Genomic DNA, 19,018 nt, shown 5'->3' with positions numbered 1-19,018 from the left:
AGCACCATATACTCTGAATGGCATTACTGCACTTGCAATGTCTAAGAATTGGCTCAGACACTGTAAGGGCACAGGGCTCATGCACCTGTACCCTCACTACTGGGATAGTGCACCCAGCTAGAGAAGTGGCTGATCTATGCCAGGGCAGTGGGTTGCAGGCATGGCACACAGGGATGTGTGCCATGTCGACTCTTCACTTTGTTCAGCACCAAAACACGCAGCCTGCAAAGAAAGTGTGTGAGTGTAAAGGATCAGGGCCTCTAAGGGCGGCACAATAAGTGCTGCAGCCCTTAGAGGCCGTCCCTGGTCACAGTGCCCTGGGTACCTGCTGTACCATTTACCAGGGGCTGATTCAGTGGCCAGAGAATGCCAATTGGGTTTTGTCTTCAATGCAGTTTTAGAGAAAGAGCATAGGCCCTGGGTACCTGATTGGCAGGAGCCCAGGGCACACTCAGTCAAAGTACATCAGCAGTTCAGCAAAAAGAGGGGGCAACCATGCAGAAAGAGGGCACTTTCTCACAATGACTGGCCAAACACACCAACACAGTTCAATGTTTCATTGCATCCTCTTCTAACTTACACAGACACACCCTTGTTATGCTCCATCTCTTTCTCCCTTTTAATAAGATTAGTCTCTCGCACCACAAGCAAGCATGTTAGGACACTGCTCCCTAGAGGCCCATAAGGGGCTTTTGGAGTTAAAATCCTCATGGGAAACTTGTCGTCTAGTATATAATGCAGAATGGATTCAGCTGGTGGGCACTTTCTCAACATTCAGTACATTGTCACACTATTAGGGTGACTGTGGTACATGCGTAACGCAAGGAGCCTGAAAATACGTATTGGGAGAGGCTGAAAACATTGTTGCTCAGTTACTTAAAAAGAGAAATATCTTGAACAATGATGCCACCATCTCCTTTCTGGTTGTTTTCATCTGTTAAGAGGGTAATATGTGGCATATGTGTATATGTTACCATTCTTACTTTATAGTCACAGATAGTGGCAGCATGGCTGTAGAGGATTGATAAAAGATCATAAGGCAGAAGTTAAAAAACAGACAGGTGGCACTGCCAAACCTCCACAGTTTAAGGCCTCTCTGGTGGGGACTTTGAATATACAGCATGATCCATATTACATATACCATAGTGGCTGTAGTGTGGTGATTTTGCACATAGAATTACCAACTCTACAGAGTGGTGACTTTAAAATGTGGAACTGCTGTGGGATAGCAAGTAATCCCTTTAGGAGCCCCCTATGAAATGGAAAATTACACTGAAAATTGGTGCTTTAACATCAATTTCCACTTTATTCCCAAATTCTAAATATCATGGAGTCAAATTCCTCCGCGGTGGCTTGGTGACTTTGAGCCCAGTGTGACCCACAGTGATGTTGCATGCAGTAATACTCTATGCTGTATTAGCACATATGTTATATCAAATTAGGCATAAACTCCAGAGTCCACCCAAATCGGTAATAAGTAGCCACTCAGACTAAAATCAAAGTACATAAAGCACTCTTCTAGAAAGAGGGTTTCCTAAAAGTCTTAGGTTATTTGCATTTTTAAATACCTCAGCAAGAGGAACCCGTTACACCGCCGCGCCACAGCGGACCGCCAGACTCATAAACAGGCCCAAAGTCTTTACTTGTTCTAGTTACCTCGCATTATATTTTACTGATTGCATTTTTGCACGTAGTCTCTTTAAATCACGCCTTTCGCTTCTGTTTTGTACAGGGATAGGTGGTGTAGTATCCTGTATTAAGTTCATCATTAGTTGCATGTCATCTGCTTCATTGTATTGAAATGTTTATGTACCCTCTTATTATATATTCGATATTAGATGTTTGTGAATGTGCAAGGTGCCTCTGCGTTCGTGGCACTGGACCCACTGCCGTAACGAAAATTGAGGGGGCCTCCCTGCACGGTACGAAGAGGGGCACCCTCCAGCCTCAATCAGGAGCTCTCTGGCCAGAGCGCAGTGCCGAGGGGGCCCCCTAGAGCTTGGGGCACCCCGCACGTGGCGGCTGCGGTGGCCTGTGTTACTGTTCTATGTTGGTCCGACGGTTCTCTGGTCAACCTGTCGCCCTCATTAAACACAGGAGGGCCTGCGTCACACCGTGGGCCCTTCTCTATTATACTCAACCGTTAACGGCTATTCGTCATTTTCTATCCTTGCACAGAACTACAGGCCGCATAAGAAATCCTCATGCAAGGGGCCGGGCCTCTCTGTGCAAACGGTGGAATCCCCGACTGCCCGGACTACATTCTACCTCAGTTTGGAAAGACAGGGATGGACATATCTTGCACCGCCTGAATAATCTGAAATTCTACATATACGTGATGGTTTCATGCATTTTTTGTGATTCGAAGCAAACAGAAATCTATTTTATTATCTCGTAAGTTTATAGAGTTTTGAAATAATTTTAAATCGCGCTTCAAATGTTTAATAGTGATAATTACTGATAAGGTTATCGATTGAAGCACAATAGACATCTTTGTTTTACAAAAAATCAGAAGACGACCACGTTCTCTTACTCTTTGTAACTTATCTTACAATGTCCTCTATTGTGGAAAACTAATTCTAAACAAATATAGATTGCAGCAAAATATTTGTAAAAAAATGTATAACTGGTGTATTTGGCATTATCAACAGAACTATAAGATAAGGATTGAATCTAAATGTTTAAAATGAGAAGGGCCCTTCATTGGTCTGCTCTGTAATAGGCACAGCGCAGCACCTTTCAGTGTAATAGGTTCTGTCACTGAATATTGCTCCCGTGGCTGCTGTGATGGTCACTCCTGTAACAATCCACTGAGCTACGTGAGCGGAGGAGATTCAAGCGTGACGCTGAGACGCAGGAGGTCAGCTGTCTTGTGACCTTGTAGTACCAGCAACCAGGACTCTGAGCAAACCACGTGATGCTGTGACCAGCTCTGTGACGTCACAGTCTAGAATACTGAGCCGTAGCAACGAACATGAAAACCCATTCCCTTCCGTGTGCAGAATCCAAAAGCCAGGCCAGGGACAAGACGGCAGCCAACAGAGGGAGGAAGACATGGAGGCCTGCAGGAGTGTTCCCAGGGATGACCCCGCTTCCACTCACAGCAGCACTTCCGAGAATGTGACCATCCTTTGGCCTTCTGCTCAGGAGCTAACAGGTAACATGGATGTCTCGCTGTCAGCTTAGACTCTGCCTGCTGCGGATCAGAGCCGCAAACATATGCAACAGAAGCTAGGACAGGGTACAGATGATAATGGCATGTAATTACGAACTTTAATGTCATGAAATCATCCATTGGGTGGTAGTTAAAGCATACTAAAGGTTTGAAGTGAAACCCAGCTCTCGAGTTAAATATCTCTTCAAACGCGTGTCTTCTGCCCCGGCTTTAGCTTCTCGTTGCCCTCCTCCAGACAAGGCAAGACTTGCGAGGGTACCGCAGGAGGTGATCTGCGGCTGAATGCCCAGTCCACCCCTGGTCTTGGGGGCTGGGTGGAGAGCTTCCAGCATGGGTGCTGCTGGTAGAGTTAATGCAACCCCATGTCACTGCTTGCAGACCCAGCGAGCTGCTGTGCCAGTAGACGCCGAGTGTCTGTTATTTATCCAGTTCTATCAGTACATCTGCCATCCTCTGTAAAGAGAAGCAGACCATCCAGGCATCAACCACAGTGAAAGGCAAAATGAAGGAAGTGAGAAAAGATGACTAGAACAAGCTCTTGACTGGTCTATGGAAGAAAGGAAGGGACAATCCTAGTTTTCATTGGCGCTCCCAGCAGACTCGCTTTAAGTCGTTTGTCCCTGAGAACAGCTGGAAGGAAGGCACTTGTCCTGAGATCTCAGCATCAACAAGCACTGGCAATGAAAATAGGTCTGGCTTTAAAGGAACGTTGTACAGTAATGTGACGCATTACAGCTAGCATGAGAATGGATATGTGTTTTGTAGAAACAAAGAGCTGTAGACTAATATTAGTGTACGTTAAAAGGTTAGGTTGCTGTTTCACTGTCAAGCCAAACCTGAAAGTCTGCCTTCCTCCTATCGGTGCTGCTGCCAGAGAAAAACAGCATACATTAACTAGTTATGTAAGACAATTTAATAGAATTACAATGTCATGTTTACGCCCCTGAAACTTCAAAAGCAGGCAGCTGGATAAATACAATGATGACAGCTGTGTGGAGGACAGGCCCTTTTTTAGGGAAGAGCACAACGTCTGCCCCAATCAAAACACGTATTCCTGGCTGTGCACATGGGGGCGGTACCAAAGGCCCTCTCCTTGTGGCTCTCACATTATTGTCTGGCAACAGCTGCCCTGTCAAGCTAGACCATGAAAAGGGATGGTGTAGCTGCACTCTGTCCCCCACATAAGAAGGAAATGATTCATACACTGCCCCCTGTGTCAATGCATGCCTGCATTGGCAGCTATGGTGCTATAGAGGCATCGAGCGCATTTTGATTATTCCAGAGTAAGGTGTACCTAACCTAGTTACCTGCTATGGACAACCTGTTAGCAATGTCCGAATATGATCACATTGCATAGTTAAGATGATAGTGAACAAAACACTGAAATATGTTTAAAGAAATAATTTACAACTGAAATTAGTTTTGCAATGTGCATTTCCATCCTCACAATCCGTGCAATGCCATACATTTGTCTTGAGTTTGCAAAGTTTATGCACTAACACACCAGTTTCATATGTTCCTTTGCACTGGTCCTTCGTTGAGTCTGGCAAATTTAATATAGTAAAATAATTTACATATGTGCTTGGGCACCATGACAGCCTACACTATGTCAGGTATTACCACAATTGTGTCACGGTGAGCATGTTTTCAGCGATTACCAGCATTGCGCCAAAGCTGTAATGTTGCCAAGGATTACTGCGATTGAGCCGAGGCTAAAAATTGCCAGGGATTTTCACCATTGTGCCAGGGCCAGCATTTTAATGCAAATTACCACCATGGTGTTAGGCAAGAATGTTCCTAGATATTACCACCGCTGTGCCAAAGCCAACATGTTGCCAGAGATTACCACCAATGTGACAGGGGTGTCATTTTACCAGTAATCACAACAATTGAGCCATAGTGAACATACTGCCGAAGATTACCACAATCACGACAGGGTCAGCATGTTATACCAGGGACCACCACCATTGTGGCAGGGCCGGCATTTTACCAAAGATTACCACCATTGTGCCAGGCCCAGCATGTTGCTAGGACTTTTTTTGCTAGAAATTAGCACCATGTTGCTAGGGCCAGCATTTTACTGGTAATATCTACCATTGTGCAAGGGTCAGCAAGCTGCAAGAGACCACTGTGCAGAACCAGCACGTTGCCAGCGATAAGCATCAATGTGCAAGAGTAGCATGTTCCCAGGCATTGGCAGTGTTGTACCAGGGCCAGCATGTTGCCAGGGATGACCACCATTGTGCTTAGGCCTGCGTTTTACCATAAAGTGCCACCATTGTGCCAGTGTTAGCATGTTGCCAGGGATTAGCACCGTTGTTTCAGGTCCTGCATTATTCCAGAAATTACCACCATGGGCCAGTACGTTGCCAGAAAATAATACCACTGTACCAGGGCCAACAGATTGCCAGGAATTACCTCCAATGCACCAGGTCCGGCATTTTAAGGACAGGCGCAGAGGGAAAACACTTGCTTTACATCTGCACACAGACACTCATGCACACAGAAATGGACTTGTGCACACTGGTACTGGAAACATTTTCAGAGTGTGGGTGCCAGTGAGTAGTGTCAGCTCACTTGCATCATAGGAATTTGAAAATTCTTGATGTTACCGAAAAAGCTAATTGGCCACAGAACTTTAGTAGGACGGTGTTGGTAATGGACCTCTGCATAAGTCATTTATGTAAAAATGGAATAGAGCATAGTGAGGGAATAGGTTGGTAAAATATCATTTCATTGCATCAAAAATGATGTATCCTGGTAAAATAAATTGGTGTAAGGTACACTGTTATGACAATAACTACCATCATAACTACTGTGCAACCACTTGAAATAGTGCCCCATTATAATGTCCCATGATAGTCCCAGGCACTGAATTAATATCCCCTAGGAGAATAATGTGTTTCTTAACAATGCTCTCAACATATTGATCCCTTACCACACACAGAAAATTACAGGGCCACCAAAAATGCCTATGAAATATTCTGAAATTTTGTGTGATGGAATATAGTCCTCATCGGTTGTAGGGCAGTCCTATCAACACATGATTTCAACAGGCCATACTTGTTACATGAAAACATTTCGAGTAATACTGAAGACTGTCAAATTCTTTAAAATAATAAGGAGGGCATTTTTTACAGCGAATTGCCGCCAGTTACGAGACCTCCTCACTTAAGCCTCTGGCAGCATTGACCCTGGCCAATAGTTTGCCCCCAGGGCAGTTCTTCTGTTGTGACGCACGTGTTAGGACATTCACGGCTCTTTGGGATAAGGGGATGATGAGCCGCAAATGCATGCAGTACTTCACCTGTTCTTGTCCATGGGCGCTGGAAGACATTTGGGGGCATAGTATCAAGCACGGCGTTAAAAGTATCACCGCTTTAGCAGCAGAAAACTGCTGCTAAAGCGGCGATAATGGGCTTGATAATATGCCGCAGAGAATTCCAATAGAAGCCCATGTTTAATTTAATTTAATTTAATTTAATAACGATTTCTAAAGCGCCTGGTGACCCAAGGGCATCCCCGCGCTGTAAGAATTGTGATCCTGTAGAGGGGAAGGGAGAGGGGAGAGACACTTATTGAGGGACTCTATTTCGGGAATAAGTGAGTTTTTAATTTTTTTCGGAATACCATGTAGTTGGGTTCCAGTCTGAGGGGGCGAGGAAGAGCGTTCCATCCAGCAGCTGCTTGACCGGAAAATCGTCGACCTCCTGTACGAGTCCTTTTGAATCTAGGAGTGCTGGCCAGGTTCTCATTCTGGGATCGTAGGGATCTGGGTGCTGTGTAGGGGGTGATCATGTTGCTAAGGATCGCCGGGCCAGATCCGTTGATCAGCTTATGCGTCGTGCACATGGCTTTGAATTGCAACCTTTGGCGCACAGGGAGCCAGTGCAGAGCTTTGAGGGCCGGCTTGGCGGACATTCTGGGGGGGAGGTTGGCTAGCATGCGTGCTGCAGCGTTCTGTGTCCGCTGGAGTTTCGTCAGGGTGGCCTCAGGGGCTCCCAGGTAGACCAAATTGCTGTAGTCTAGGCGAGACAATACCAGTCCCTGGATAAGCAGTTTCCTGGAAGTGGGTGGCAGTAAGGGGAGAATCTTGCGGGTCGTGCGCATAAGCCCGAAGCAGGTGCCCGAAGTTTTAGCTGCTTGTGTCTTCATAGACAGCTCTGGTTCGAGCCACACCCCGAGTGTCTTAATTTCACGTTTCGGGGGGGGGGGGAATTTCCCCAAACACGTCGGGCCAGAGTGCTGGGGGGATGATCGTCCATTGTTTCCCCAGGAGCATCACCTCCGTCTTTGACCCATTAAGTTTTAATGATGAGTTGCTCATCCAATTGTGGATTTCTATGAGACAATTGGTCAGGTTTTCTGGGTGGTCGATCAGTTGGGCTAAAGAGACGACCAGCTGAGTGTCGTCGGCATAGCTTACCATTTTTATGTCAAAAGGTGTAACTACGTCCTCAAGGGGGGCCATGTAAGCATTAAAAAGCGTCGGGCTCAGGGAAGAGCCCTGAGGGACACCGCTTGTAAGTGGAAGGGTGGACGAGTGGTGATTGTTGTCCCACACTTGGAACGTGCGTCCTGTGAGGAAGGATTCAATCCAACTGAGTGCCGTCCCGGTAAGTCCTGCTTCCGCCAGTCGATGTAAAAGGACACGGTGGTTGACTGTATCGAAGGCTGCGCTCAGATCCAGGAGGATCACTGCCACCGACCCTCCTGAATCCAGTATGCGCCTTGCCTCCTCGATGACTGCAAGAAGGGCGGTGTCTGTGCCATGACCCGGGCGGAATCCAGTCTGGGATTGCCTAAGTACGTTTTTGGTCTCAAAGAACTGAGATAATTGTCCGTTGACCAGTTTCTCAGCTACCTTGCTAATACCAGGGAGGAGTGAGATAGGTCGATAGTTTGACATGTCTGCTGGGTCGAGCTGGGGTTTTTTTTTAAGTGCTTTTACCACAGCACTCTTCCAGCTGTCCGGGACAGATCCCTGGGCAAGCGAGCTGTTGATAAGTTCCGTGACCGTAGGCACGATGATTGAGGCTACGGTTTTAAGGAACTTGATAGGTGCTGGATCCAGAGGTGATCCGCTTTTCATTTTCGTCAAGGTTCGTTCTACCTCTAGGCAGGTTACTGGTCGGAATGTTGGCAGTGTGGGGCGTAGATTGCTTTTGACGTGGTCGAGGGATAAACGGCTGTCCATGTGACTGGGGGGGGGCGGGGGGTGGGAGGGAGGCCAGGATACGGGTGATTTTGTCGTTGAAGTAAGTAGCTAGTTCATTACTTCGGTCGACTCTAGGGGTGATGGAGGAGGGAGTGTTGGGTACTTTGAGCAGCTCTTTTACAATTAGGAAAGATTCCCTGGCTGAGTTGGACGACTCTTGTATCCGCTTGTCATAGTGTGAGGCTTTGGCGAGTCGGATGGCTTCTTTGTAGAGCCTGACTGTGTTCTGGTATGCTTCTTTGTTGGCGTGCTGCCAGTTTCTCCTCCACAGCCGTTCGGCTTTTTTGCAGTTTTTGCGAAGTAAACGGAGGTCCGTGGTATACCACGGGGCCGAACCAGGTTTGCCGTTTTTGTCCTCCCTAGTTCTAAGAGGGAGCACTGAGTCCAGGGAGGAGGTGATCCACTCTCTGAATTTTTTATCGGATATGTTCGGATCTTCCGCGTATGCAGGGGTGGTCCTTTTTAGGATCTTGGCCCATTCTTCAGTGGGGAGTCTGGACCAGGTCCTGTCCCTGCTGTATGTGGGCGGTTTTTGAGGTTTCTTGAAGGTTCCAGGTAGTTGGAAGGAGACTAGGAAGTGGTCTGTCCAAGGAAGGGGAAAAGCCTCCTTCGCTTGCATCGAGGGGGAGCTGGTGAACACCGGGTCCAATAGATGACCCTTGATGTGGGAGGCTCCGGAGTTAAGGAGGCGGATGTCAAGTGCTGCCAGATCTAAGATCAGGTCATTAGCTATCGAGTCTACCGGGTCATCGAGATGAATATTCAGGTCACCTGTTATCATGAAATTCGATAGAGAGTGGGCCTGGGTTGTTACTGAGTCCAGGAGGGAACTAGCGAAGGGACCTGGGGGGCCGGGAGGACGGTACACCAGTATTCCTGTTAGTGAGTTGGTTGGGTTTAGCTTGAAGGTAAACTGAAGACTTTCTGATTCGGGAATCTGCGCATCACTGGTTTTACAGTGAAGATAATCCCGGTGAATAATTGCAACACCACCACCTCTGCCTAGGGGGCGGGGTAGGGACTGAATTAAGTAGCCAGGTGGAGTTGCTAGTGCCATGTCTGATTGTGAATGTGGAGCAAGCCACGTTTCCGTTAGGAAAAGGATGTCTATCTCCAGGTCTTCTATAAGATGGTTAATCTGTGTCGCGTGTTTAGGAAGTGAGCGACAATTTAGTGAAGCGAGTTTGAGGGAGGCGGGCTTGTGAGATTTTGTGGGGAGTGTGAGCTGGGCTGGTTTACAGAGGAAGCAGCGGGTGAAAGGTCCATTTAGATCATGGACATAGTCACAGGAGGAGGTTGGGGGTCTACGACTTAGTAACTCTCTACGTGAGTAGCTTACCTTTGGGTTGGCTGTTTTAGGCAGGGGTTCTGGCCCTGGGCCCGGTCGTGCGCGGACGGGCGCAGACGGGCTTGCCTTAGGCGCGCCTTCGGCGCGCAAACGGCGCTCCCGCTGCGCTCGTCCGCTGCGCTGGTATGGCCGGCCCATTTGTAGTCTCTGGGGGTGGGCGTGGCCTCGCAGTGGGCGTGGCTACCGCCTTTGGGCGTTTCCTGAGTCAGCGCTGGTCGCTGTGTCAGGGGTGGTCGTGGAGGGCTGTGAGAGCGCGTTTCAGGTCGGCGCTTCCAAGCAGGTGAGCTCTGAGTTTTATTTTTAAAATTAACACAAGTGAAAACAGTGCAGTTTTTAAAAACAGTAGGAACACGGTCCTCCGGCTTCCGCCTCAGAGGGTACACAAGTCAAATGTCAAGTCCGCTTGTGATTAGCGTATTTGTAGTCTCTGGGGGTGGGCGTGGCCTCGCAGTGGGCGTGGCTACCGCCTTTGGGCGTTTCCTGAGTCAGTGCTGGTCGCTGTGTCAGGGGTGGTCGTGGGGGGCTGTGAGAGCGCGTTTCAGGTCGGCGCTTCCAAGCAGGTGAGCTCTGAGTTTTATTTTTAAAATTAACACAAGTGAAAACAGTGCAGTTTTTAAAAACAGTGGGAACACGGTCCTCCGGCTTCCGCCTCAGAGGGTACACAAGTCAAATGTCAAGTCCGCTTGTGATTAGCGTATTTGTAGTCTCTGGGGGTGGGCGTGGCCTCGCAGTGGGCGTGGCTACCACCTTTGGGCGTTTCCTGAGTCAGCGCTGGTCGCTGTGTCAGGGGTGGTCGTGGAGGGCTGTGAGAGCGCGTTTCAGGTCGGCGCTTCCAAGCAGGTGAGCTCTGAGTTTTATTTTTAAAATTAACACAAGTGAAAACAGTGCAGTTTTTAAAAACAGTGGGAACACGGTCCTCCGGCTTCCGCCTCAGAGGGTACACAAGTCAAAATGACACCAGAACATGGGCTTCTATTGGAATTCTCAAGGGCATATTATCAAGCCCATTATCGCCGCTTTAGCGGCAGTTTTCTGCCGCTGAGGCGGTGATAATTTTAAGGCCGTTTCTTGATAATATGCCCCTTAGTGAAGCGGTTTATGGTGCTCTTAGCGGGATGGTTAGGAAACCATTGCATGCACTACGGACGAAGAGGGAGGAGATGATACCATAGGGGATGATGGATGGATCAAACACTCACCCCCAGTAAACTGATCTGGGAAGAGGGAGGAGAAGCTGGGTATGGACATTCTGGACCGTGACTGAACGAGAATGTTAGTGTTTCCACAGAAGGTCTCTCATAGCACGTGCCTCAAATATATCCAATTCAATTATCTTCATCAAATATGCCTCACACCTAAGAAACTGGCAGCCATTCAAGTGGAGGGTGGGCAGGGGCAGGCCCTGTCCTAGAGGTGCCATGGAGGAGGTTGGCTTCTGCCATATGACTTGGTCTTGTGCTTTCACCCGGGATTTTTGGACATTGGTGGTGCAGAAGCTAGATACGACACTCCACCGCAATGTGACCTGCACTTTTGAGTTTTGTTTACTGAGGTCCTTCGCTAGGCCAAATTCTAAGAAGGAGGGAACTACTTCATTGATTTGGCACTGACATTAGCCAAGACAGGGGTGGCTCCTTTGCTATGGAGGAGGAGTGTCACCCCACTGCTCTCAGAGCAGGAAAAATAAAATGATAGTAGCTTTGTTAACCCCTTCCATGCGGGGCGGATTCCCCCGCGGTGCTGACCGTTACCTGCGCGGGCGTGGTCATGACGGAACGGTTCCGTCATGAGCACAGCTCAACCGACGCTCATGACGGAACCGTTCCGTCATGAGCGTCGAAGGGGTTAATATCATTTTATTTTTCGTAGGTTCCGGGCTGAGTTAGGGTGAGGTGAGGTTGGTGGCACAGGGGGAGGAGTGGTTTGCTCTCTCCAAGTACTCATCATGGTTTGGCCGGCCGTCTTGGGCTGGCTAAATAGTCATGTGCACTTTGCATGTTCCCCACCAGACTGTAATGCACAGCCTGGTGGGGAACATGCCCAAGTTCCCACTGCCTGTCTGAGCATCAAACTACGGCGCTCAGACCAATCATAACACTGCCATATAGTTTTGTGATTGGTTAAGGCGAGCCTGGGCATGCTTCCTGGTTCTGGCCGGAGCGGAGGAATAAAGGAGGAGAGATGCAGCGAGAATGTACGTTTATTCTCTTTTTGTATTTTGTACCCACCCCCACCCCTCCACTCTCCTTCCCTGCCAGTCACTACTGAGCCAAGAGGTAGATTGCCATGACATGAAAGTAGGTGGCAGGCCCGGTGGTGTCCAGATGAGAATCTTCAGTTGAAAAGTGGGCTAGAGTAGAGAAGTTAATTCTGCAGAGGGAGGAAGTGAAGGGGGTGAGGAGACACACCATAGCACCTCTATGGATGGATGTTCTGGTTGCTTTTGAGAATCTAGACTGCTGGACTGAACTCTACTCCAACACATCGGATTCAGTGAGAGGAGGTGAATCAACTGACCAGTAGGATGTCCGTTACACTTGTAGCCATTGTAGCTACCTAGTCAGCAGCTGGGGTCCATGTGGGAGAATGTAGAACATACTATGAGTTGGCTAATGTTGGGTTGGCTATGCGTGGTGGTTTATGTCTAGGCCGCTTTTCTGGTTGCATGGGAGAGAATCTCGGCACGCCTCCTAAGCTTGCACGTGGTGACCAAGGGATTTGATAGTGACTTAGACCCAACTGTTACATTGTTTGGCTATGGTTAATGTTTTTAGGTATATCCTGTATATTGTCAGAAAGTATATATTGTACAAGACTGTTCTGGTCAAATGAAATGCAAGAGAGGATATAACTTCAGAGACAGTGTGGACCCGATCACAGAACTAACTTAAGACAAAATCCTAAACTTACTACCATTTTGGTATTCACAGAAGGCACTTACTCATTTCGGTATTCACAGAAGTTAAGAGTCCTAACTTTAGGACTCCTAAATGCCTTCTGTGTATACCGAAAGTCTCAAAGTTAGGATTTTTCTCAGTTTAGGAGTAGTAAAGTTAGGTCTCCTATTTTTAGGACTCCTAATGCCTTCTGTGAATACTGAAAGTCTTAAAGTTAGGATTTTTCTCAGTTTAGGAGTAGTAAAGTTAGGACTCCTAACTTTAGGACTCCTAAATGCCTTCTTTGAATACTGAAAGTCTTAAAGTTAGGATTTTTCTTAGTTTAGGAGTAGTAAAGTTAGGACTTTGCACAGATAATACACAGATATTTCTAAAATTGCAAAGCCCAAAGGGCAGTGTAACATCAACAATCTTTAGTTGCCTCCGATGACATGGAGTCACTTCAAATTGAAGGCCTCCTAAACCAAAATACTCACCTGTTGTGACTGGAAAATCTATGAGCCTCTCTGGGCCTGGTCTGACAATCTAGGACCATAGCTAAAATATCTACAGAGGTAAAAAACCTCAGCATTACCATGAATGCCAAGCTATTAATGAATGCACAAGTGGATTAGGTAGCTAAATTAAGCTTACTCGCAATGAAAACAATATGACGCATCTTCCCGCACCTAGGATTCTTCTACAAGGTTCGAACTGTCTCTCTTGTCCAATCTAAACTGGATTATGCCAATCATCTTAATCAAGGTTTACCTTTGTCAAATATGAGAAGATTACAGAGGATGCAGAATGCTGCCGCTAGACGCATCCTACATGTAAAGCCACAAGCACACATCTCCCCTGCCTTGAGGACACTAAACTGGTTGCCAGAAGATCCACCTTTGAGCTGCTTTGTTTTACACACATAGGGGCATATTAACAAGGGCTTTATCTCTGCTTTTTTGGCTTTAAAAGCCAAAAAAGCAGAGATAAAACTAGCACCCTATCAACAACAGGGTGCTAACACGCAAATTTGCATGTTAGCACCCTTTTACTCTACGCTTCCCCTTGCATCTCTAATGAGATGCAAAGGGGGCGTTCCAGCGTAAAATAATAGGAGAAATGTCGCTAAGCGACATTTCTCCTATTATCAAGAATGTCGCTAACCCTGTTAGAGACAAAAAAAGCAGCGCTAACCGCGGTTAACGCTGCTTTTTTACGTCTACTAATTTTCAGACTTAGCCATGATATCCTATGGAAGGAGGATATCATGGCTAAGTTTGCCTGTCCCTATCAACAAGGTAACGTGTGATTATCGCTGGGTTTCCAGCGATAATCTCACGTTAGCCTGTTAGCGTGTAGATTTTTATCGCTATTGAGATATGCGTTGCTAATAGCACGCTATCTCAGCGATAAAAATTCACGCTAGCCGGCGATAATTATCCTCACGCTAAGAGCGCTGAGCGATAATTATCGCCGGTTGTTGTTGATATGCCCCATAGGAATACATGGCAAATGACCACTCTTCATCAGGAAGAAAATTAACAAATACATGGAAAAGGAAACCTCCACCTAAATATTCATACATGGAAGAAAAAAACAATGGGTGAAACATCTTTCTCTGTTCAAAAAGTCAACTATGGAATTCACTACCCAGAAACATAAGATCCACTGACAACCATCCTAGTTTCAGAAGATTAGTCAAGAGCTGTCACTCCCCCACATGACGACTATTACTAGTACCCCTTCAAATCCATTCCTTTCATTCTGTCCCTACTCTAAACACTACTGAACACATAAGAAGTCAAGAGCAGGAACCTAACACATCAAAAGCACAAGGAAAAAAAACACTTATTTACCTGTTATTAAACTCTCATCATGGGATTCTGAATATCGTTGCTTTGATACCGCCATATAGATTGCCATAGTGAACCATGTGCTGTGCTACCCTTGCATTAAAGACATTAAAGATACTCAAGTACATAGTTCTTAGCTTCCATGAAGGATCCCAAGTGGCACCCTCCTCATTCATGACCTTCTGGGAGTCCCTGCTTACTACATCACATGACTGTGCCAATAATTGTTGTCTTTGCTACAGTTCATTAGTTGTACCATTCACAGAAGACATATTGATGGGCATCTTAAAAAAGCAAAGATATGCTAATTCATAACTGAAGGTATTCGAAGATGCCCCTCCTTACAGTTCTTGTGAACACATAGGTAACCTTCTGCAAATGGGTTTGTATATTTCTCAAAAACTATTTTGAGATGGCCGCCTGTATATTCAAGAGTCAAGTCTAACAAGGACAGAGAAGGATCAAATTTCCTCGCAGCCTCAAGTAAAAATGTTCGTTCTGAAATTCACTTTTACTCTGTAAAAGCCAGTAATGCCCCATGATTGTACTAAGGAATATTGAATTTGAAATAGCAGAGGAGCACCATATCGTGACCACAACATCAAGCAACAACAAAATACTGAACAGGCAAATGCACACAGGGAGCTAAGGATTTAGTATTTTTAACTCCATTTCTTTGTACGTTAAAATACATAATCCCCCTATATGTGGAGTTAGGTATAGAAAATGTAAACTAATTTACCTTTCAATATTTTGTCCCTCAATAGGTTGGTTATGATTTTCCGATCCATTGATATTTCAGATTCGATATTTCCATCCTACACCATGCCCCATTGTACAGCACCTGCTGATTGCCTCTTTCTTACCACTCAATCGACGGCCACAGCACACAGCCATTTCTCCCTACTAAATATATGGAAAGAGCAAATCAATCAAAGAAAATCCTATGAAGTATAAGGTACATGGGGAAGGTTTACAAGCTAAGTAGCTCACACCCCTGCAAAGACGGCTCAGTCAGCTCCCAATGAGGTCAATAAAACAATTAACAGAAGCAACAGCAGTTTGGTTTAAATTCTGCTTACTGGGACCATAAGTTCATGACTTTCTGTACCAACATCTCCTTCCACATGTATGCCGATGATACTCAGATCTACTTTAAAATCTTCTCTCTTGAGGAGATCACCTATCTAAATGATGCCCTGAAACTGACTGTCTATTGGCTCGCCAACAACCAGCTCAAACTGAATGCCCAAAAAATTGAGTTTCTTCTCATCTCCCCCCCAAAAAAATCTAATGACATCCTGGAATCGACTAACTCCATCACAGCACTCAACTGCACCCCTACCATAGTGGATTCTGCCAAATCTCGCGGGATTACTTAGGACTGCAACCTGAATATGACTAACATATCAACGCGATGGCCAAAACTGCCAGATTCCACTACTTGGGAAAACTAAAACCCTTCCTTAGAACTGCCGACCTACAAACCACTGTGTAGGTGTTAGTTATCTCCAGAATCGAATATGGCTGCTCCAAACTATCTGGCTTACCTAAGACTACAACGGCCCCCCTAAAAGCTTGCCTCAACGCAGCAGCTAGACTCGTATCTGGCTCAAGAAAATTTGACCATATCTCACCACACCTGAAGGCCTTGAACTGGCTTCCCCTTGAAGGTAGAATTCAACTCAAGCTAGCCTGCATCACTCACAACCTTGTACACTAACTCCCCGGCATATCTCGCCCAAAATATTGTGTTATCTGGGAGATCCAGAAACTCACGATCCTCCAGAGACCGTGTGCTCCAGCCACCCGCTTCCGCAAGGTAAAAACATACAATCGTGCATTCTCCAGGGCTGCACAAAGAATCTGGAACTCGCTTCCCTTCTCCATCAGAATATTACCTTCACTGGTGCTCTTAAAAAAAGAAGCTAAAACATTCTTAATGAGCAAATTCCTCCAATAACGCTCCCTTGGTGCACATACCACCTTTTCTTGATTTATCTTGGCGCATAATTTCATTTTTTGATTGACCTTCCACGTGTTACAACCCTCACTCCTTCTAATGCTCCCTGCACCATTCATTGTACATATCTCTTCTTTGTCCTACCGTAATCAAGTCGCTCGCTAATTTTGGAACTGCATTGACTTGTGTATATATCCATGGCTTTGTCCCGTTATTATCATTTCCCTAACCCCCTTCCTTGTATTTTGCCTAGGCCACCCTGTATTTGGAACTGTACCATTTAGGGGCCGATTCTGATCCGGGTCGGAAAGCACTCAGACCGAGTCGGATCCGGAGTGTTTTCCGAACGAGCCAGACCCCTACAGTCCGACCGAGTGAGTACGATGCGTATGTATGCTGTCGGACTCGGTTCAGTCAAACTCCCATAGAAGTCAATGGGAGCCAGTTGTACGACGCCTACATGCGCTCCCATTGACTGCATGGGTACGTCTCGAACAAGTGCGCCCCCTACAGTGGGTACGCGTCGGTGCCATCCGTGCCATACATGCCTGTGTGGGGGAGTCCCATATGTCTCCCCCTGTGTGCGAGTCGTACGGCTGCGGGTGTCGGGGGGTCTGACGCCGACCCCCGAAGTCTGACTCTGGGAGCTTTTGAGAGCCGGACACTCCGGCTCGCACAGGCTGTCCGGCGCGTGCATCGTACTGGCTTGGTCATGAATCGCATCCATTGCACGCCACGGTTAGCTTACGACCAAGACATACGGAGCGGTTCAGACCCGGAAACGACTCGGTCGGTGAATTTCATGTAGCTCGCATCGTACTGGCTCGCTCGTACAGCTGTACAGGTCGGGCTTAAAACACGCGTACGGCTCGTAGTTTTTCCGTCTGGATCGCGTCGGTGCCTTTCCGACCTGGATCGGAATCGGCCCCATAATGTATATACCTCTTTCTTGTGTCCTATTGTATTCAAGTCGCTCACTGATTTTCGTATTGTATTGACTCTTGTATATATCCATGGCTTTGTTCCACTATTGACATTTCCCTAACCCCCATCCCTGTATTTTACCTGTGCCATCCTGTACGTAACGTATCTTTCCTTGTAAAGCGCTCTGAAACCCTAACGGGTCATGTTCGCGCTATATAAAACGTCAAATAAAATAAACATCAAAACTATTATCATTATCATTTCAGAGCAGAAAGGAAACTGTATAATTAAAAAAAAGAAATAGTATTGATTTTTCTGGAACAAATAATCATGAATCATCCGCTCTGATAAAAAAGCAACAAAGTAATTAACTTTCGCCAAAATCTCAAATCACTGTATTGTAATGACCAACTTGCTTCCGTCCTTTGGCAAAATAATTACATATTCCCTACATAAATAAGAACATTTCAGAGATAGAAAAAACAATTGCTTTGCCAAGTGTGTGTGTCAGGTATAAACATAGTTTCAAACACAAATATGTTCCTTATGTGTACAGCTTTGGCTGTGACATGTGCATGTCGACTATACCAAATAGAGTGATGAGATCTGCTCCTCTCTTGTCTGGTCCTAGCTGCATTACTCTTTGACACAATGAAGTGTGCACCTGTCATGATCAGAATTAGTTCCCTTACGCCCCATGGGACGATCCCATTCCCGAAGGGGTGGGAATATGGCTAGACCAAGGGCCTTAAGGGAGGCCACCCAAGGGAGCAGATTCGGGACTGGCAAAGGAGAGTAGGTGGAAAAATGCAAGGAATGGGAGAGCTGGCTGAAAGCTTCTTTAAGTAAGTATATTGTACATATAATTTTAGTAAAATAAAAATGTATTGGCTAACTTCACACCTAAAAACGAGGCCATGTTTAGTTTAATTTCAGAAAAAGAAAAGGTACAGGGACATTATAGTTAGGCTCTGTAATAATATAAAGACTTGTTTTGAAAACCAAACAAATCATTGAAATTCACCAGATATATTTTACTGAGCTAACCTTAACTTGCGGCCTGCCCTGTACTTTTTATAACCTCACATATTACATCACTCATGATATGTTCAATTATATAATTGAAGATGTCATAGATGCCATTTAAAATGACATCACTGAGGATATCACTGCGACCAGGCCCTGCACCCAGACCTACAGGTAGGCAAACCCCTGCCGTCCATGCCTTTGGCTGTGAGTGGCACAGAGTTGGCTGCAGGGTTTGGCCTGCGGCCCAACACCATCCTGTGGGCAACTACTCTGCCATGGACCTCCACCCTAAATTTTCCATGTTTTCTCTTTCATTTTTTTTGGTAAATGCGGTACTCTTACTCATGTGGGACCATATGAGTGGTGCGAGAGTCCTGCATTACCTCCTAGGAGGCCTAGGAGGCTTCTCTCAGTCCCCAGGGACCCGGGGCATAAAAAATATATATATATGCATATATATATATATATTTTTTTTTTTTTATTTGGCCCATTTTCTCAGTCCCTGCTTGGCAGATCAACCTGAAAATTACCAGGAAAGAGCTGAGGTGGCTAAACTTATTTTTTGGGGGAAATGTTTATGAAGGTTTGTCAAACTGTACCAAAGTTATTAGAAAAACAAAAAACACTCCGCC

The sequence above is a fragment of the Triturus cristatus genome, chromosome 3_1 (genome assembly GCF_964204655.1).
Source record: "Triturus cristatus chromosome 3_1, aTriCri1.1, whole genome shotgun sequence".
Taxonomy (NCBI): Eukaryota; Metazoa; Chordata; class Amphibia; order Caudata; family Salamandridae; genus Triturus; species Triturus cristatus.
The sequence above is the reverse complement of the archived record's forward strand: the minus strand, read 5'-3'. Positions refer to the sequence as shown.